The following is a 22647-nucleotide window of genomic DNA, read 5'->3' as shown; positions in this document are numbered from 1 at the left end:
GCTATAGTTTGCCGAAGGTTAGGACGTGGCATTGGCGACCCTAGTTTGTTCTGCAGCTGCACGCCACGCCAGCTACTGTTTTGTTTTATTACCGGTAGTACGTACATTGTACTCCCAACGTCCACAAAGCGTCTTAATTACGCATCAGGGTAGTGTTTGGCCTAGATTGAATTGAATACAGTAGTGGGGATTGGCACTGATGCTTCACCATGGATACCCAGCGGAAGAGTTGAGGGGTAACTAGTACTCCTGCTAGCTGTAGAAATTTGCGAGGAAGAAGCGTGTCTCGGTCGCCTTTGCCCTGGCAGTCTTGCACATGCGATGGTCATGACGAGTCCACGTTCCGGTGCAGTTTGAAGGGCGGAGAAGCGGCGCCTTTACAGCCTGGGGTTTTGCTAGCTGTAGCTGTAGTATGCGTATCCACATCTTAAAATATCGGCACGGGTGGCTGTAAATGTCTCAGTTACTGTGCAGCGTGACTGATCGCTGTTAAATACTGGTACTCTTTGGAGTAAACTAGCAAGCTCCGTACCCATCTGCCGCCCCTTTGACTGGACTTGTTTAACTGGTGAGGGGTGGGCCGTGTGGCTGTAACAAAGCCCCTTTAGCACGGCTCATTCAAAACGGTTTCACCGGTAAAGCCAAAGTCAGTGAAGCCAGAAAAACTGGTTTTTTTTTTTTGCTTCTAGTTCATTTTAACTTCGGTTACAAAAATGACTTTACGTTATAGTGTTTTGATTTATGTAAAATAGATGAAACCGAAACCAACATAAGTCGTGCCAAGGACCCTCAATATCATCACGAAACTTTGGGGGCGAGCGAGTGTACTGCACACGTCTTCCTCGCCGCGACCCGCGATCCAATTCCGAGCCGTTGGGGCAGGCGCCGCCGCCAATGGCGGGGATTCGCTCGCGCGCGGTGTCCAGACGGCGGCAGCCGCCGGGCGGGGCTACGCCGGCGTACGTGCGGCGGGGCCACCTGCCCGAACCTGAACACCTCGGGTTGGGTCATTGGGTGGCCGGGGCGGCTGGTGCCAGTCGGGATGTTGGGGGACGGAACGGGGGTGTCAGGTCAGGTGTGTGTGTCCACGTCCACGGACGCAAGGGCGTCCGTCATCGTCGTGCTGCTGCGTGTTTCGCCGACAGGCACACGCAGACGCAGGTCAAGTCTAGAGCGAGCCTACCGGACCTGGGTCCATCAGAATCAGAGTTGGTGTACGACCACTTCCGCACTGACTTGTGGGCTTGTGGCGGCAGCGGGAGCGGAAGGAAGAGGCCAAGAGCATCCGAGCGGCGCATGGGTTAGGCCCCGTTTAGATGCGATTTTTTTATTTTTGACTTTTGTCTACTGTAACACTTTTGTTTGTATTTAACAAAAATTGTTCAATTATAGACTAATTAGGTTTAAAAGATTCGTCTCGTCAATTACGGACAAACTGTGCAATTAGTTATTCTTTTTACCTACATTTAATGCTACATACATGTGCCGTAAGATTTGATGTGACGAGAAATCTTGAAAAATTTTGGATTTTAGGTGGGACCTAAACAGGGCCTTACCCTACACGGGACAGTAGCAGGCGACGGAGATGCCGGATGGACCGCAATGGCACGGCCTCGTCCTCCTCTCTGTCAGGTAGGCCTGTCACCTCCTTACACTCCAGGAGAAATATAAAGGCCCTATTCCGCTCGCTGAAACTTGATTGAATTAGGTGAAAAACATTGGTCTAACTGAATTGTTGTGAAAGGAAAACATTGTTTCGGCTAAAAAAACAAGCTGAATAGTGCGGATTATTAGCCTGTTTGTTTGGCTGGGCTTGTTCGTTGCTGGATCGTGAAAAAGTACTGCTGGCTGGTTTGGTGTGAGAGAAAAATACTGTTCCGACTGAAAATTTATGATCGTTTACGAGACAATAAGCCCAGCCGATCAGGCTATATAAGGTAAGCTAAACGGGACCAAAAGCACCATTTATTAGTAACAGGGACCAGCGGCAGAGCAGAGCGTGAAGTAAAAACGAAAGGGGGGCGAATCGTTTTGTACAACGTGAATATTCTAAAATACATCATAGAACATAACATGTATACTACATAAACATCACGCGTATACCAAGAAATATAGAAATAAAAAACGTGAAATTAAAATAATAAAATAAATAGAGTAAAGCAAAGAAGAAGAAAAAAGGAGGTACAAAATAAATGATAAACTCTATGCATATATAGAAATAAATAACTATCTTAAATAAAAATAATAATTTAATAAAATATTAAACAAAACATAAGAGGAAACAAAAATAATAAAAAGAAAAAACCACCAAATAAAGAAAAATAAAAAGAGAACATCATATGGATACAACTTAAACGTGGCAGAACCGTTCGAAATAACACGTTTTTAGAGGCGCTCGTCTTCACTAGACACCAAGCACCCCCAAAAGTTAGCTACGTCGGACAGTTCCGTCGAGCACACCCCACGGGAGAACTCGAATCAATCCACGGTTTATCTCTAGAATCCAATAATGAGTACGAGCTTATAATACTTAGTCCATTTCATACAAGAAGAGTTCTTAAAAATTATTTATTATAATACCAGGGTTTAGAGTGCGATAATTAAACAGCGAAATAAAAATAAACATGTAGCGGGAAATGATACAAGAATGCATTTGTGTCTACTAGAAGAATCCTCGATATAAGAGTTACTGCTCAAGCTGCACCTGCAACAGGGTAAAATAAACCCTGAGTACATAATGTACTCACAAGACTTACCCGACTAGTGGAAATAGTTTGCCGACTCCAAGAGATATGATAGGCAATATGGGTTTACTGTTTTCTTTTTATTTGTGAAAAGTATTACTAGAAGTACGTCCTTAAGATCAAGTTTAATTAGCAGTTATGATTACTTCATTAGCTAACCATTCTAGGTAAGCATCTATGCTACCTTCAAGCAAGGGTTGAGCAATGAGAACCATGTCACCATCTTTCATATTCCAGTTCTTACTATGGTGCTAGACCATAGTCAAGTCGTACCGTCTCACAGAAACGGTGATTTGCGAACCAATGTATCTCAGCTAGGTACCTCTAAACACACGCTCCGTTTGTACCCCAGGCACAAACTAGACTAACCCATTCCACTCCTATCACGGGGTCCAGCTTCCCGTCTAAACTTGAACTCCAAGCCCCCACACTAGAGATCCAGTCTCAATATGGTGCTTAGACCTCCACCTTTCCCTGCCTTCAATCTATCGTTCCGGAAAGAGTCGGAACCCATGATAAGGGCGTAACGAGCCTTCCCTCTTCCATAAGCAAGTATGTGCTCAGAATAATAAGTCTATGACCTGACTACCATCCACATCAACGGACGGTCCTCAACTGACACGGATAGGAAAAACATTGTAACCAAGCTAAGCCCCGTGGCCACGGGACACAACTCGCCACCATGACCCATACCATATCCCTGCTTAGTCTCCATTTTCCTTTCATCATTTTTATCATGATAGTAATTATAATAATCACCTATTGTGAGTAACGGTAGGTTACTCACGCTACAAAAAACCCTAAGCATAACAGCTACTCGAACCTGTACTAGTAAGACTCATAGGACATATATATCTATGCATGTGGTTTCTATAAAATTCCTGTAATGTAAATGCACATCACATATATATATTCAGTAATTATCAAAAATAAGGGTTATGCATCGGGGCTTGCCTTGGGTAGGCAGCGGTGTCAGCTGAGTTAGTCGTCGGTGGCTCTAGGACCTCCTCCTGCACGAGAATCTCCTCGTACTCCTCGAACTCATGATCGTTTGTGGTCTCTATCTCCACCAACTCATTCTCTATATGCATGCGATGATGATACAACACTTAGCATTTAGGCAACATCAACTTTTAAAATAAGAATACGCATACTAAGCTACTAAGATAGCTCTAATGACTAAGGTACTTAGCTAACTACCATCTTCATCAAGCAAAGTGTTGGGTTCAACTAACAAACCCTTAGCTTGGTAATTTAAGGATATATCTTTATTTCTACTAGTGATTTAATGTATATTGAAACAAAGAGCATTTAACTACCCTAATGCTTAGTCTATTCTAAAGCTACAAAAATTACAGTGAACACATAATAATATAATGAAACTACTGTAAAAATTTCAGAATCAAAACTATCACCAATTCACCACAAAAATTCCTACAATAATCAACTTAATAATATTAAACATTCTCATACTATTTAATAGCTCCTAGTGTCAACATATATAAACATGAACTAAATATACCAATAGATAGATCACAATTTTAGGAACCTAATAAAATTTGTTTCATAATTTTTGGACACCTACATGTTTTTTTATTAATTACCAAAGATCAGCTCAGAAATTAAATTAGAAAACTATTTCTAATTCCTTAGGAAAATAAAAAGTGAATCTCCCGCGTGGCCCACACACGCGGCCCACGTGACAAAACGCGGGCGCAGCGGCCCGCTTCCGTGGCCCACACGACAGCCCATGCGCGAGGCGCCCGCGCATTGGCGCTTTATGCAAAAGTGGCCTCGAACTTCTTCTAAATCATAATTAAGTACTAACACTATTTCCCCCTCTCACAGGCCTTCTCGCTTAACCCCCTAACCTTTTCCTAATTCACCCGCACACACCCCCAGTGACTCAGCGCATGGCGGCGCGGCGGGCGGTGACACGGCGTGACCACGCTGGCCACCAGAGGCTCGTGCTGGCCCGTCGGTCGGGCCGACCTTCAACTACGGTCCAACCGCCTACACCAAGCAGCAACGCAAGGCGGTGGGACGCGTTGGAGCGAGCTACAGCGACGCGTGGCCGTCCGCGACGGTGGTGGCACCTGCTCGGGTGAGCTAGGGCTGCTATGGACCTAATTGGTTAGCGAGTGAGCATTAGGAGACTACTATGGACTAGGACGAGGTGAGGGTTGGGGTGGAGGATGGCAGAGGAGGGGTGGCCACGTGTGGCCGAGCCGTGCGGCGGCGCACCACGATGGCACTATCGCAGTCAGCGACGACGAGGAGACGATAGCGGTTCCTCTAGCATGCGCAAGGTGGAGAGGGAGGCAAGGTGAATCTAGTAGTGTAGGTGAATTAGTTTAGGGTGGCGGTAGGAGGGCTGCCATCGGCACCCGCCGATCACGGCCTTATCGGGCCAGCGATGGGGAAAGCTCCAAATTGGTGCTTGGGAGTGAATGCTTCTTGGCTGGGTGGGGTTGGGCAGCTGGAGAACTCATTGGTGGGGCTATAGACAGGCGAAATTGATTGGAGATGACCTCTCGCTGTCTAACATGCTAGCGCGGCTTCGACGGCGGCAGCAGAGGGAAAGTGGGACAGGTCTGAGCTTTGGCCGTCCTCACCTTGGCAGCTAGCGGTCGGCTGGACTCACGACCGTTCATGCACACTCTCTACACGACATGCGACCAGACCATGTGCGCACATGGGGAGGCAAGTGGGGGCGCGACTTGTGTAGCCGTAGCGCCATTAAGGCGAGGTGACGGCACGAGCGCAGCCAGGACAGCCCACGTGCTCGTGGTGGCAGAGCGAGTGGTAGCAGCGCATCACGGCGTCGCGGTGGCGTCAGTAGCGGCTACGCGAGGTAGGGTAGCTGTGCGTGGATGCGATGATGAGGTGATGGCGCCGGCAGTGGCTTCGTCACGGCGTGGGGCGGGGCAGGCGGTAGTAGTAGCTCCACGTGGCGGGGCTAGCGGTGGCCGGGCCACAGCTAGGCCGGAGGCAGCCACGGTGCAGGGTGGGGCATGCGCGACCAGTGCGGTGACGCCGAGCGCCCGAGCTTGGTGACCGCATCTACTCAGGGAGCCCGCCCGAGAACGTGCCGTGCACACATTTTAAAGCACCCATAACAACTAAACGGTTGCTTTAGTAACCAAACCATCTTCACCATGCTCAAGATGGCATGTGAGGCTACCAACCCGAGCTAAAACACGACACCACCTCCTAACTCGATTTTACAAAATAAATCCCCAAACATTGCATTGTCTTGCTGTTTATAAACTTGAAAATATTCTAAGTCTTTGAGCTAAACTTGATTCAAAGTTGCATTTCTAGGCTATTAGAAATGTTGGCTAGCAATGTTATTTTTCCACGACAAGTATTTCATTGTCATCTACAAAGTTCATATTCCAAACTTTATTTAAGTGCTACATATATGTTCTATAGTGTTTTTTGTTCAATAAAAATTAGTTTTAAACCCTACTTGATACATATGAGTTATGGAATACCTTCTCATTTAACATTTTTATTGATCATCTTAAGTTACAAAAATGTTATCTACACATTCTATCACATGCATTATCACATAAACATGATGCTCATGACATGATTTGGTAATTTGTTTAGGGCATAACACCGAGGGTGTTACAGCTCTCCCCCCTTAAACAAAATCTCATCCTGAGATTTCATGTGAGTGCCTAGTGTAGGAAAAGGGATAAGAAGTATACTTTTATCTTAGGATTATTTGGATCCATGCCATTATAATTCTTCAACTTTGGAGATATGCCATTACAATTCACCTATTCTGAAACTTGCCATTACAATTCTTCTTCTACTTGATACTTGCCATTTTCTACGTCTTTCGGGTGTTTGGGCCCACTGTCAAGCCATATACATGTACACCTCTTCTGTATGGACCAAAACACCCCCTGCTGCTTCTCTCCCTCCACTCACTAACATGTGGGCCCCACACGTTAGAGGCTCCTTCAACCTCTAGCCCGACCTCCTATGTGGGAGCTCTGTCCAGGTCATGGCCGCACATGAGCTCCGGGCAGGCCTCTCCCCGACACCGGTAGCCATGGCCCACAGCTCCTGCTCGCTAACCTGCCGCCCGCTGTAGCCGCTCGCTGCTTGCCATGCTTGCGCGAGCGTGCCCTACTAACCCAAGAGTGCGTTGCCGCTGGCTGCTTACCATGCTCCCGTAGGCGCATGGGTGAGCAGCAGCCGCCGTCGCCGTGGCGTAGATCCGGCCCATCCCTCACGCCCTCCTCTCACGCCGAGCAGCATGAGCCCCAGGAACAACTTTAGCAGCATCCCTGCGCCACCATGGTCGTGCACAGGCGAGCGTGGAGTTGCTTGGAGGTGGTGGTGGGCTAGATCTTGTTGACCATGGTGAGCGCGGCGGTCTCAAAGCGCCGCCACGCGTCCAGAGACACGGACGCGGGGTCTGGGTGCGCCAGCATGGACTTGGGCATGGGTGAGCACTCGCTGATGTCCACCATGGCCACCCCCAAGAGAGAGAGAGAGAGCCACTAGCCACTTGCTTCTTCACCGGCGCTGGAGGAGGCGCCGCCTAGCAGCCGCTAGAGGAGGCGAGCGACTTGAGCAGGAACAGACAGGAAGGTGGGCGAGGGCGATCCATGCAAGCGAGGGGCCGCGATCTGTGTGCCAGCGGGCAGCGAGGTAGGGCAGGGGACGAAAGAGGGGGAGAGCTCGGGATTTGGGGCGCGAGCGGGGGGGGGGGATTTTAATGCGAGTAGAAAGAGGTTGAAGGAGTCACTAATGTGTGGGGCCCACACGTTAGTGAGTGGAGGGAGAGAAGCAACAGGGGGTGTTTTGGTCCATACAAAAGATGTGTACATGTATACGGCTTGACAGTGGGCCTAGACACCCGAAAGACGTAGAAAATGGCAAGTATCAGGTAGAAGAAGAATTGTAATGGCAAGTTTCATAATAGGTGAATTGTAATGGCATATCTCCAAAGTTGAAGAATTATAATGGCGTGGATCCAAATAACCCTTTATCTTAAACCATTACCTCGATACTTCGGGGAGAAGATAGGGATAATGCTCTAGAATATAACTCTCCTGTTCCCAAGTGACTTCATCCTCTGAATGATTTTGCCACTGGACTTTATAGAATTTTACCACTTTGTTCCTAGTGACTCTCTCTTTTTCATCTAAAATTTTGACGGAATGCTCAATATAAGAAAGATCAGGTTGGAGAGGGAGTCCTTCAATTTCCACCACTTCATCGGGAACCCGCAGACACTTCTTTAACTAGGAAACATGGAAGACATTATGGACTGCTAACAGAATATTCGGGAGTTGGAGACGGTAAGCAACCGAACCACACTATTTCAAAACTTTATAAGGTCCAACATAACGAGGAGCTAACTTTCCACGGACTCTAAATTAATGCACACCTCTCATCGGGGATACCTTTAGGTACACATGGTCACCAACTTCAAACTACAAGAGCCTTCTCCTCTTGTCTACATAAGCTTTCTAATGGTTCTGAGTTGCTTTCAAATAACTCTGAATAACACTAACTTGCTCTCTTGCTTCCTTTATGAAATCAGGTCCAAAGTAACCACGATCACCCACTTCCACCCAATTAAGAGGCGTTCTACATTTCTTGCCATACAAAGCCTCAAAAGGTGCTATTCGAATGCTCTCTTGATAGCTATTGTTATAGGAAAACTTAGCTAAAGTCAAGCATTCATCCCACTTTTCTAGAAAAGAATGGCACAAGCTCTCAACATGTCTTTAAGTACTTGATTGACCCTTTCTATCTAACCATCAGTTTGCGGGTGATAAGCTAAATTTCTGAAGAGATGAGCACCAAGACATTTCTAAAGTTGCTCCTATAAATGAGAGACAAAGACTGACCCTCTATCAGAAACAATGGTAAGAGGAACTCCATGTAGGGTCATAACCCGATCAAAATACAACTTGGCATACTTTTTGGCTGAATACCTTGTATCCACCGGGAGGAAATGAGCGGACTTGGTAAGGTGATCCACAATGACTCAAATAGAGTCATACCCCTTTGCCATGTGGGGCAAACCCACAACAAAGTCCATGAAAATATCCTCCAATTTCCAAACAGGGATAGGCAAGGGCTATAGAAATCTAGGCGTAAGCATATGGTCCACCTTAACCCTTCCACAAATGTCACATTCTGAGATGTATTTAGCAATGTCCTGTTTCATATTTGGCCACCAATACAAGTGATGCAAATCATGATACATCTTGTTACTTCCCAGATGAATGGATAATTTGGAGTTGTGAGATTCATCCAAAAATTTTCTCCTAAGCTCATCACTTGAGAGAACCACCAATCGATTCTTGAACTTCACCACACCTCGATCATCAATACTAAAATGAGGACCATGCCCTTTGGTGATTAGCTTCTTGATATGCAGAATTCCTGAAGCATCTTGCCTTTGCTCTATACTAATTTGCTCAAGTAGATCCAAGACTAGAGTAATATGGGCTAACACCTCAAAATGATTGAGAGACAAAGATTCTTCTTCAACTTGATGCGACTTCTGACTTAAGGCATCAGCTACCACATTAGCTTTTCTAGGGTGATAATGAACTTGTAAGTTATAATCTTTGATTAACTCAAGCCACCTCCGTTGCCTCATATTTAGCTCGGATTGAGTGAAAATATATTTGAGATTCTTGTGATCCATGTGGGGGCATTAACCCCTATACCCTCACGGCTAGGCTTGGGCCGGCCCAGATCAGAGGGTCCGGTCCACCAAAAGACGACGTGCGGCCCAGCCAACCTATTTGGAGTCCCGCGCAAGGAGTCAAGACAGATTTGGTGATCAAGCAAGATCTTGGTCGGTTAGAATAGGAATCCTTATCCGGCCACCTATGGCAATTGTAACTAGCTAGGATTAGTTTTCAGATCTGTAACCCTGCCCCCTGAACTATATAAGGTGGATAGGGGGCCCCTCTAAAAACATCTTTCATTGACATACAATAATACAATCAGACGCAGGACGTAGGTATTACGCCTTCTTAGCGGCCGAACCTAGATAAAACCTCGTGTCTGTCTTGCATCACCGTCTTGTTTGTGACTTGCGCATCTGTCTATCGACAATCTACTACCTTAGGCATACCCCTAGGTAGACAGCCGACCATATTTCGTCGACAGTGGCGCGCCAAGTAGGGGGTGTGCGTACTGCTCTCTAAGCAAACAAGATGGTCATCATCTCCGGCTCTGTGGCTACGCCAAACGGCCTCACGTTCACCATCGGCCAGATCACCTGGACCACTGGCTCCGATGACTTCATTGCCATGACCACAGAGGAAGCGTGGATTCAATCTGCGTTGACCACTACTTCACCTGCATTGGCTACGGCTCCGACCACGGAGGATACGGCTCCAACCATAGTGGATACGGCTCCGACCACAATGGATCTGACTCCGACCATGGTACATATGGCTCCAACCACGCTTGCATCATCTTCAGCCATGTTGACAACCCATCGTCCGCTTCCCCACTACAAAGGGAAGCAGATCGACAACACGGACCTGCTCGACTCCATCGATCCGGTCGGCACCAAACTCGCTGAAACCCTAGCTCTAGTAAGTGCAATTCAAAGTCAACCTAATGAGTAGGTAACCGCTCCCCACAACAGATCTACCCAACCTGCTCGGGCCAGTCATCCTACACGACTTGGTACAGATCTCGTGGTCATATCTACTCCTGAAGGGCGCTCCGCTCGTCGCCGGCTAGCCTCCATGATGGGTCTCTGGCTCTTCGAGTACGAAGCCTCGATGGAGAACTACCAAGCCCAACCCTATGGCCTGTGAAACGCTGCCTCCAACTACGCATATAATATACAATGCTACTCGGATCTCTGTTTTGTACATCGACCTCGGCCGAAGCCACGCAACTTCGTCAACATGATCCGGATTAAGGATTATCAAGAAGGATCCGTCCACACGGTCTAAGAGGGTGACTCCAGCTCCTCATCTAGCATCGCATCTAATGCCTCCGTCCACACCGAGCTCCAGCATCACGACGATGAAGGCATCGAATATGATCTGGATATCCCAGACCACGCCCTGGGGTTTCCACAATTCCTGTCTTTCCCGCCAAGGCGAGGAGATTTGATCAATTTTGTCAGCAATGACGAACCACCAACAGTTGGTGAAACAGAACAAGAAAGGATTGCATGCAAAGCACGCAATATTGATCGGTTTAATCACCGACAAATCAAAGCTGAAGTAGAAGAGGAGGCACGACGCATAAGGGTCCAGCCACGCGGCCTCAATAATGCTTTCGACAGGGTGGGGGACAAACAGGTCTTCTGGACTCCAAGCGCCAACGTAGCTGTCGCCATGGCGACAATGCAACGGCTACCCAACACCCCGAAAACCCAGGCAGTTCGCGATGATATACAAGCTTATCTGACGGCTGCTATGGCTCAGACCGCAGAGATGGTAAATCAAGCCTGGGCTCCATCCATTTCAGTCGAATTAAGCCACAGCCGCCAATACTCAAGTCGCTCATAGCCACCCAACCAACGTGGCTCGCGCAACAACGACCCATCAGACAACCGTCAAGGCGGAAACGGTGGTCATGATGGTGGTCGGGACGACAACCACCGTCGGGAGGACAACCGTCGCGATGTTCGGGATGACAACCGCCGAGATAACCGTGATAATCACCATGGTAACCACGGTCATAGGGTTAATCAGGATGGCAACCGGGATCGCTGTGATGGCAATAACGATCTTCGCCGTTACCTCGGGGAACACGATCTGCGCGATTGCATCAACCAGAGAGCCAACGATCGAGCATCCCACGAAAGTTATCACCGTATGGAATATGACACTGCCCACGGCCCGCTGAGTTTGAAGCAGTTTACTCCGCACCTTCACCAAGTCATATGGCCAAAGAACTTCAAGCTCGAGAAACTTTAGAAGTACGATGGCAAGGAGAACCTCGAATTATGGGTCATGCTCTACGAAACTGTGTGCAGATCAGCCATGGCTGATGAGCACATCATGTCTAACTACTTCCCAGTCACTGTTGGCCATGCAGGTCATCAATGGCTGGTTAGCTTGCCGGTGAACTACTTTGATTCTTGGCAAGAGCTCAAGCAAGCCTTCATCGACAACTTCATTGCTACTTGCGAGCAACCTGACAACAAATATGATCTGCAACAGATTCGAGATTGAAAAGATGAGCCACTGTGCGAGTACGTCCGACGTTTCTTAGAGATGCGCATCAAGGTCCCATCAATCTCCGACAATGAGGCAATCGAGGCTTTCATCACTGGCCTCCGCTTCCACGACGCCCTAAGGGACAAGCTCCTGCGCAAGAGACCTGAATCGGTCACAGCGCTCCTGGCCACCGCTAAGAAATATGTGGACGCTGACGACGCTAAAAAGATAATTATTGAAGAAGCAGCAAGGGTTCCACGCTCCGACCACCCCCCACACCGCAACGACTACCGCGGCAACCATGGTTAGAACGGCAATTTTGACCGCTGCAACCAGTGCAACGACTCCCGCGACCACCGCGACCAACGTAATCAGCGGCATAACCGCCATGACGATTACAGGGGCAAGCGTGCTCGGGAAGACGACGACGAGGTCAATACCATTAAAAAAGGTGGCGGACGTCGTAACTACGAAGACGACTACGCCAAAGCATTGAAAGGGCCCTGTCAGCTCCATCCTAAGTCAAACCATACCATGGAGAATTGCCGCATTCTCAAGTCTATCTACACGCGTCAATAGGCTCCGCATACATCCGACAAGCCTAACGATGCAGGGGAATAGCGCAACGAGGACAACGACGACGAAGACGTAGATCCTCATCACAAGTATGTCAAGCCAACTGATCGCGTGCACACCATCATCAGAGGCAAAGTGTCCATCGAGACCAAACGAGAACGCAAGCTGCTCGCCCGCACTTGCTTGAACGTGGCCAACATCGACAACCTCCTCACCGATCCGCGGCTCCCTCCGTGGTCTCACCACGAGATCTCCTTCAGCAGAAAGGACCAATGGGCTGCAATACCTGAGCCAGGATGCTTTCCCTTGGTCCTCGATCCTTGTATCAACAAGGTTCAGTTCGACAGAGTGCTGATCGATGGCGGCAGCTCCATTGATATACTGTTCAAGAATAGTCTGCCCGCCCTGAAGATAACCCAGGCGGACCTTAAGCTGTACGAGGCACAGTTCTGGGGTGTTCTCCCTGGACAGAGCTCTACACCTCTCGGGCAGATCACGCTACCTATGCAATTTGGGACCCCGAACCACTTCCGCACCGACTACGTCAACTTCGTGGTCGCTGACTTCGACGGCACTTACCATGCTATTCTTGGTCGACCGTCGCTCATCAAGTTCATGGCCATACCTCATTATAGGTATCTAGTGCTCAAGATGCCTACCGAGAAAGGAGTGCTAACCCTCCAGGGCAACGTATACATAGCTTATACCTATGAGGACAACAGTTTCAAAATAGCAGAGGCTCACGACCTCTCTATTCGCATGGCCGAGACCATGCTTGACGCCAAGAAGATCTCAACCGACCAACTGGAGATCCTAGAGCTTGAGGCTCGACGCAAGAACATCAAGTCCAAGGAGCACAAGGTGATCCAGCTGGTCGACGGTGATCCCAGCAAAACGACCCTTATCGGGGCCAACCTGGATCCCAAATAGGAAGACACGCTCGTTAGGTTCTTGAGGAGCAACGTGGATGTGTTCACATGGAAACCTGCTGACATGCCCGGTGTACCTCGGAACTTGATTGAGCACTCCTTGAATGTCAACGGCAAGGCCAAACCTATTAAGCAGAAGCTACGACGGTTTGCTCACGACAAAAAGGAGGCAATTAGGGTAGAAGTTACGTGGCTTTTGGTAGCCGGATTTATCAAAGAAGTGTATCATCCGGAGTGGTTAGCCAACTCGGTTCTTGTACGCAAAAAGAATAATAAATGGAGAATGTGCGTTGATTACACTGATCTCAACAAACACTGCCCTAAGGACCCCTTCGGCTTACCTCGCATAGATGAGGTCGTAGATTCAATCGCTGGTTGCGAGCTGCTTTCCTTTCTCGATTGCTACTCTGGTTATCACCAGATCGCTCTAAAAAAGGACAACCAGATCAAGACATCTTTTATCACGCCTTTCGGTGCCTACTGCTACACGACCATGTCGTTTGGGATCAAGAACGTCGGGGCTACCTACCAACACGCTATACAGGTCTACCTCAAAGATGAGATAAAAGACGACCTCATTGAGGCTTATGTTGATGATATAGTTGACAAAACCAAGGAAGCACATACCCTTGTTGATAACCTGGAACGCACCTCTGCAGCCCTGAACACATTCTAGTGGAAATTAAACCCAAAAAAGTGCATATTTGGTGTTCCTTCTGGCATACTACTTGGCAATATCGTCAGTCACGACGACATACGCCCTAACCCAGAGAAAGTCAAAGCTGTCTTGGACATGAAGCCGCCCAAAAAGGTGAAGGATGTTCAGAAGCTTACCGGATGCATAGCCACCCTCAGCCATTTCATATCAAGATTAGGCGAAAAAGGATTACCATTCTTCAAACTGCTCAAAGCATCCAAAAAGTTTGAGTGGTCGAAGGAAGCAGACACTGCCTTCACACAGCTGAAACAATACCTTACATCACCTTCGGTCCTCACTGCTCCCAAAGAAGACAAAACACTCCTGCTTTACATTGCGGCTACTAATCGAGTGGTCTCCACAGCCATGGTGGTCGAGCGCGACGAGCCCGGACACGTTTACAAGGTACAATGACCAATCTATTTCATCAGTGAGGTACTCAATGAGTCCAAGACCAGGTACCCATAGATTCAGAAGTTGATCTACGCCATACTGATAACATCTCGAAAGTTGAAACATTACTTCGACGAATATCGTGTGGTGGTCATGACTGAGTACCCTCTATGAGACATCATTAGCAACAAGGATGCGAATGTGCGCATCGTCAAATGGGCAATGGAGCTATGCCCCTTCACCTTGGAATTTGCAAGCCGTACTACAATCAAGTCTCAGGCACTCATCGATTTCATCGTCGAGTGGACAGACTTAAGCACGCCTGCCTCTCAGGGGTCCGACAAGTATTGGAAGATATACTTCGATGGCTCTCTCAACATCGACGGTGCGGGAGCAGGAGTCCTTTTTGTGTCACCATCTAAGGAGCAACTCTGGTATGTCCTCAGGATTTATTTCCCAGCAACTAATAATGCCGCCGAGTACGAAGCATGCCTACATGGTTTGCGCATTGCGGTTGAGCTCGGCGTTAAACGCCTCTATGTCTACGGAGACTCAGCTCTGGTCATCAACCAACTCAACAAGGACTGGGACACGACCAGCGAAAAGATGGATGCATACTGCAAATCGATTAGAAAGCTGGAAGGCAGGTTCTATGGCATCGAGTACACACACATGGTCTGGGACAAAAATCAAGCAGCGGATGCGCTGTCAAAGTTAGGATCATCCCAAGCCAAAGTCACACATGGCGTATTCATCCAACACCTACTCATGCCTTCCATCGAAGAGGAAGATTCCACGGTCGACATGCCTCCAGACCAGAAATTGGTGGCTACGGTTCCGACGTCGAGCACAACCGAGCCATCTCCGACCACTCATGAGACCGACTGGAGAATACCTTTCATCAAGTACCTGATAGATGGCGGCGGTTACACTAATCGAACAAAAAACAAGTGCCTGATGCGTCGCAGTAAGCAGTATCTGCTCGTCGATGGCAAGTTATGGCGCAAGAACGCCAAGGAGGAAATCTTGATGAAGTGTATAACCCAGGAGGATGGCGAACATCTCCTGGACCAAATCCACTCTGGCTCCTGCGGCAACCACACGGCTGTCGATGCGGGACCCACAGGATACCCTACAAGGGAGAGAGAAGATCTAGTCCAACTAGGATTCTTCCCATGTAATCTTAGTAGTAGTACTATTCAGTAATCCTACTAGGAATTCTCATTGTAAACCGACTAGAACTCTGGTCTCCTGACTATATAAAGGAGGGTAGGGCTCCTAGGAGAGGAGAACAGCAATTATACAACACAACACTTCACAATCAATCCAACGCAAAGGCTAACGCCGACTGGACATAGGGTTATTACTCGATCTACGATCGAGGGCCTGAACTAGGATAAATCGACTATCTCTTGCGTTCACCATCGAGTCCAGCATACACTGAAGCCCGAACATACTGCCTCAGGTATCCTTGTGACAGGCTATCAGTGGTAAAACATCGACAGCCAACCAGATGGATGTACTTTTTCTTCAAAAAAGCACTCACCACTCGAAGGTCCCAAGAAGCGCTACAAGGTTTCACTCCAGAAAGCACTCGGATGACATTTGTTCCTACTCAACAAGACTTGAAGGAGCAAAACGAGACTTTCAGAGCTCAACCATGAAGTGCTCGGGGGCTTGTCAATGCGGGACCCATAGGATACCCCACAAGGGAGAGAGAAGATCTAGTTCAACTAGGATTCTTCCCATGTAATCTTAGTAGTAGTACTATTCAGTAATCCTACTAGGAAATCTCATTGTAAACCGACTAGGACTCTGGCCTCCTGACTATATAAAGGAGGGTAGGGCTCCTGGGAGAGGAGAACAGCAATTGTACAACACAACACTTCACAATCAATCCAATGCAAAGGCTAACGCTGACTGGACGTAGGGTTATTACTCGATCTACCATTGAGGGCCTGAACTAGGATAAATCGACTATCTCTTGCGTTCACCATCGAGTTCAGCATACGCTGAAGCCCGAACATACTGCCTCGGGTATCCCCGTGGCAGGCTATCGGTGGTAAAACATCGACAGCTGGCGTGCCAGGTAGGGGCTTTCGGTGACTTTGCATTCGAGAGCTCGATGGACCTCGATAACATGATCTTCCCGACGAGATCAACTTTCATCTTCGGCTCATGGATCTGCGAGGCAGACAACTATGGCAAGCTTCAAGGCCACCTCCTCAAAGATCCAGATCATCATGAAGAATTTCCTATTTTGACAACTACAACGGATCAGCTCACCAGAAGATTCACGTAGCTCATAATATCCGATTCAAATCAGATTTCATGGCTACGCGCGTTCGACTCGAATTCAGGTTCCATGTCCAAGGTGAAGTTCTATTCGAGTGCTTTCAAAAAACTGAGTTCTTTTTCAACAGGATTCCAGAGCACAACCCAAAACAACTCGGATTACATTCAGAGTTCTTTCAAGAAGTCGAATTCTTTTCTGTTTGGGCTCGACAACATGGCAAAATCCTATCAGGGACAATTCAAAAGATCTTTCAATCCAATGCTTGGGATACCACTGACAGGAGCCTAGGAGGGACTCGTGCTAACGATAACATCGCAAGATTGTATCATCCACTGGCCAGGTTCCGTTCCTAAAGATAGCGGAACCCAACTAGTCGGCACAACAACAACAACTATTCTACCTTACCAAGAAGGAGACTCGATCTGCGACATCGAAACATCTACTGAAGTCATCAGCAACTCCGACAGTATGAAAACTAACACCAATAATAGAACGGCTCACGCACGGGAAGTACTCATGGTTTGACGTCCTCGGTCACCATTAAATCCCCCAGAAGCACCCGATGTCAGGTCATCGGATGAATCAGAATCCAATATATCACCCTTTGCCCAGGGCTACGATGGAGAAACAGAGAGTCAGAAACAAGCTAGAGAAAGGAAAAACAAGTTGAAGCAAGGGCGCCAACACCATGCTAGGCAGCGCAGGGAAGCCTGGATCACATATGAGTCAGAGTTGGCTGAATACGACAGAAGAAAATCACAACAAGAAGTTGAAGGAAGACGCACGACAAATACGCCTTATGATAAGATTCGAGAAGCATTAGAAGAACTCAGAGCAACTTCACATCCCGATGAGAAGTATGAACAACTCCAAGACTTACTCCGGTCAACGATCCCAAGAACGCATGAAGATAGAGACCAATCAAGACTACCCACCAGATCAACAACCCACAGGCAATAAGATCAAAATCAAAGGAAGTCTGCCTTCGAAAGACTTGGGCCAGGTGGAAGCCATAACGGAGGAAGTAGGAAGGAACATAATCAAGGCCACCAATTTGAACAACCAAGAAAGACCAGGAGTAAGGTGCCTACCCAGATAGCCTCGTAGAGTTATTCCCATCAAAACAATAGTTGGCCAGAAGGAGGTGCCGAATCCGAATTCAAAGAAGCCAGAATGCACGACAGATTCCCCTGTTTCACGAACAGGCTTGCATCAGTACGATTACCTCACAAGTTCAAACCGTCTAACCACTCCAAGTATGATGGCAAAACTGAACCAAGGCAATGGCTTAGAATATATTCATAATCAATTGAACTAGCCGGAGGAGACGACGATATCAAAACCCTATTCTTCCCCATGGCACTAGAAACTATGCCCCTCCAATGGTTCGATAAATTGAACCCAGGATCGATCAAAAATTGGGAGGATTTGCAAAGATCTTTTTGTGAAAATTTCACGGGTATCATCACACACCCGATCACTCATGCAGAACTAAAAGGACTCAAGCAAAAGGGAGGCGAAAGTCTCAGAAATTACTATCGATGATTCAGCGAACTACGGCTCAAGTGCATGACATCACCGAACGAGAAGTAATTGAAGCTTTCTCTTACGGAATCATGGCTAGGTGGCAATTTCAAGACTTCTGCAAAGAAAATCCAAGAAACAATGAAGAATTCAGACGAACAGTAGAAAAGATGATTACTGCAGAAGAAAAAACACGAGAGAGGTTCCCGGATAGAAGCAACCAGGACAACCCGGACAAGCAAAATCATCGGAATAACAGACATCAAGAAAGAAAACATAGACCAGACAATACCGTGGCAATGGCCGACAAATCAAAGAAGTTTTCCAAACCCAGAAGATATGATGACACTGAAAACATACGTTGCCCATTGCACCCTAATGGGAGGCACACCATCGGAAATTGCTACACTTTCAATGATCGATACACAAGAAAAGATACTAAGGAGAACACCAAAGAGGATATTCAGAAAAAAGATGAAGACAACCACGAGGACAAAGGATTCCAAAAACCCAGGGGAACGGTAGCAGTGATCTTCTCAGGGGCCCCAGATTGCAGAAGCAAACATCAAGAAAAACTAGCACTACGGACTATCATGACAGCAGAACCGGCTACACCAAGATATCTCAATTGGTCACAATATCCTATCCAATTTACCAGAGAAGACCAATGGACTAGCATAGGAAACACAGGCCATTATCCTCTAGTTCTAGATCCAACTATTGCTGGTATGACTGTCACCAAAGTACTAATCGACGGGGGAGCCGGACTCAACATCATCTTTTCAGAAACACTAAGGAAAATGGGACTACAACTCGCCGGGATGATCACACCAACAAGCACACCTTTTTACGGAATAGTACCCGGCAAAGCAGCCATGCCGCTCGGACAAATTACTTTACCCGTTACTTTTGGAACTCCTTCGAACTACCGAACAGAGTTTATCAAATTTGAGGTCGCAGACTTCGATTCATCATATCATGCAATCTTCGAACGCCCAGCACTGGCAAAATTCATGGCAATACCACATTATCCGTACTTACTGCTTAAGATGCCAGGACCCAATGGTATCCTTTCTCTTCGAAGTGATTTGAAGCGTGCTTTTGACTGCAACGTTCAGGCAATCCAAATTGCAGCCAAAGCACAAGCCGACAATGGAAGAAAAGAAATAGCCACAATTGTTGCAGAGATGAGCCAAGAAGAATTAGAAATACCGGCTAAAAAGCCCAGCATCATCACACCACCAAAAGAAGCCGACGTCAAGCAAATCGACTTGGGCACTGGCGATACCTCCAAAACAACAACCATCAGTGCTCACCTCTCGGCAAAATAGGAACTCGCGCTCACCAACTTTCTTCGGGACAACAAAGATATCTTCGCTTGGAAGCTGTTCGACATGCCAAGCGTCCCAAGAGAGTTGGCTGAGCACAGAATTGATGTTAACGAAAGCTCCAAGCCTGTAAAGCAATGGCTACGACGATTCTCACCCGACAAAAAGGCAGCGATTAAAAAGGAAATCACAAAACTGATGGCAGCCGGATTCATCAGAGAAATCCTGCATCCAGACTGGCTAGCAAACCCGGTCCTTGTGCAGAAGAAGAACACGAACGAGTGGCGCATGTGCGTCGACTAAACAGATCTCAACAAGCATTACCCAAAAGATCCGTTCGGGCTACCACGCATTGACCAGATAGTTGACTCAACAACAGGGTCTGCACTATTATCCTTTCTCGATTGCTATTCAGGGTATCACCAGATCGTATTAAAAGAACAAGACCAAAGCAAGACGTCTTTCATTACTCCATTCGGCGCTTACTGTTACAAGACCATGTCTTTTGGACTAAAGAACGCTAGCGCCACATACCAAAGAGCTATCCAAACTTGCCTCGGGGATCAAATCGATGAAATGTGGAGGCATACGTGGATGATGTAGTGGTGAAAACAAAGAACCCAGACACTCTGATTGAAGATTTAAAGCAAACCTTCGAAAACTTGAAGAGATGGAGATGGAAGTTGAACCCAAATAAATGTGTATTCAGGGTTCCCTCAGGACAACTACTCAGATTTTTGGTCAGTCAGCGCGGGATTGAAGCCAGCACCAAGCAAATTCGAGCTATAACAAAAATGGGCCCACCCAGAAACATCAAAGATGTGCAAAAGCTAACGGGCTGCATGGCGGCACTCAATCGCTTCATTTCAAGGCTCGGTGAAAAAGGACTACCTTTCTTTAAACTACTAAAGAAGATAGATAAGTTCGAATGGACAGAAGAAGCCAATGAAGCTTTCAAGAAACTTAAGGCATACCTCACATCCTCACCAATTCTCACACCCCCAAGGAAAGACAAAGATATGATGCTATACATTGCGGCGACCACTGCTGTAGTCAGCACAGCAATAGTCGTGGAAAGAGAAGAAGAAGGACGCATGTATAAAGTATAGCGACCCATATACTACATCAACGAAGTATTATTTGAATCAAAAATACGGTACCCGCATGTGCAAAAACTACTCTACGCCCTATTGATCACTTCGCGCAAGCTTCACCACTATTTTGAAAGCCACCAGATCACAGTAGTGATAGACTTCCCGCTCGGAGATATCTTACACAACAGAGATGCGATGGGACGTATATCAAAATGGGTAGTTGAACTCGGAGCTCTTAACATCGATTTCACCCCGCGGAAAGCAATCAAATCTCAAGCCCTTGCCGATTTTGTGGCCGAGTGGACAGAGATTCAACAGCCTTTATCAGATACAATCCTTGACCACTGGAAGATGTACTTTGATGGGTCACTCAAACTAGGTGGAGCCGGTGCAGGCGTTCTCCTCATTTCTCCAGAAGGAAAACAACTCAAGTACGTCCTTCAGATATTATGACAAGCTACAAATAACGAAGCAGAATATGAAGCCCTCATCCACGGGCTACGAGTGGCAATTACCCTCGGAATAAAGAGATTACTCGTATATGGCGATTCAGCAGTAGTCATCAACCAAGTAAACAAAGATTGGGATTGCACAAAAGAAAACATGGGTGCTTACTGTGCTGAAATACGGAAACTTGAAAAACATTTCCAAGGATTAGAAATTTTACACGTCCTGCGTGATTCCAACATTGCAGCAGATGTCCTTGCCAAGCTCGGATCAGACAGAGCGAAGGTTCCACCTGGCGTATTCATAGAAGAGCTATCAGTTCCCTCTATCAAACAACCCAATGAAACAACCCATGAAATTCAGGCTAAAGGCGTTCAGATCTTGGTAATCAACACTTCATGGAGCCAAGTTTTCATCGACTATATCAAAGAAAATAAATTGCCAGCAGATAAAGCAGAAGCCACCTAAGTTGTTCGCAGAAGCAAAAACTACGTTCTAGTAGGAGATAGACTTTATAGAAGAGCAGCATCATCAGGAGTACTCCTAAAATATATCTCATTTGAAGAAGGCAAAGAGATCCTAGCCGAAATACACTCAGGTTGCTGTGGAAATCATGCCGCTTCAAGGACACTGGTTGGCAAAGCATTTCGCACCGGATTCTACTGGCCAACCGCTTTGAAAGACACAGAAGAACTTGTCAGAAAATGCAAAGGTTGCCAAATGTTTGCAAGACAAGCCCATGTACCAGCTCACAATCTTATCTACATCCCACCCGCTTGGCCTTTTTCCTGCTGGGGGCTGGATCAAGTAGGACCCCTGAAGAAAGCAAAAGGCGGCTTCGAGTACATCTTTGTAGCAATCGACAAGTTCACCAAGTGGATTGAATACAAACCACTCGCGAAATACAGCGCAACCAAAGCAGTCGAGTTCATCCAAGACATTACGCACCGCTTCGGCATGCCTAATCGAATCATCACAGATCTAGGCTCCCCCTTCATAGCTATAGAATTCAAAAGCTAGGCACAAGACTGTGGTTTTAGTATAGACTATGCATCTGTTGCACATCCAGAAGCCAACGGACAAGTAGAAAGGGTTAATGGACTCATACTAGCCGGATTAAAACTAAGGTTATACGAAGAACTAGTGGACTATGGGTCCAAATGGATTGAAGAATTACCGAAAGTAGTATGGGGGCTACGAACTCAAATAAGCAGAGCAATAGGCTACTCACCCTTCTTCCTAGTTTACGGGTCAGAGGCCGTACTGCCTGCCGACTTGATCTGGACATCACCAAAGATAGAACAATACGATGACGGAGAAGCAGAACACACAAGAAGATTAGAACTCAACAGCTCAGAAGAAGTCAGAGTAAACGCTACCCTCCAATCAGCCAGATACCTACAAGGTTTAAGACGACACTACAACAAGAGTACCCATCCT

This window comes from Miscanthus floridulus, chromosome 13, assembly GCF_019320115.1.
Source record: "Miscanthus floridulus cultivar M001 chromosome 13, ASM1932011v1, whole genome shotgun sequence".
NCBI lineage: Eukaryota > Viridiplantae > Streptophyta > Magnoliopsida > Poales > Poaceae > Miscanthus > Miscanthus floridulus.
The sequence above is the reverse complement of the archived record's forward strand: the minus strand, read 5'-3'. Positions refer to the sequence as shown.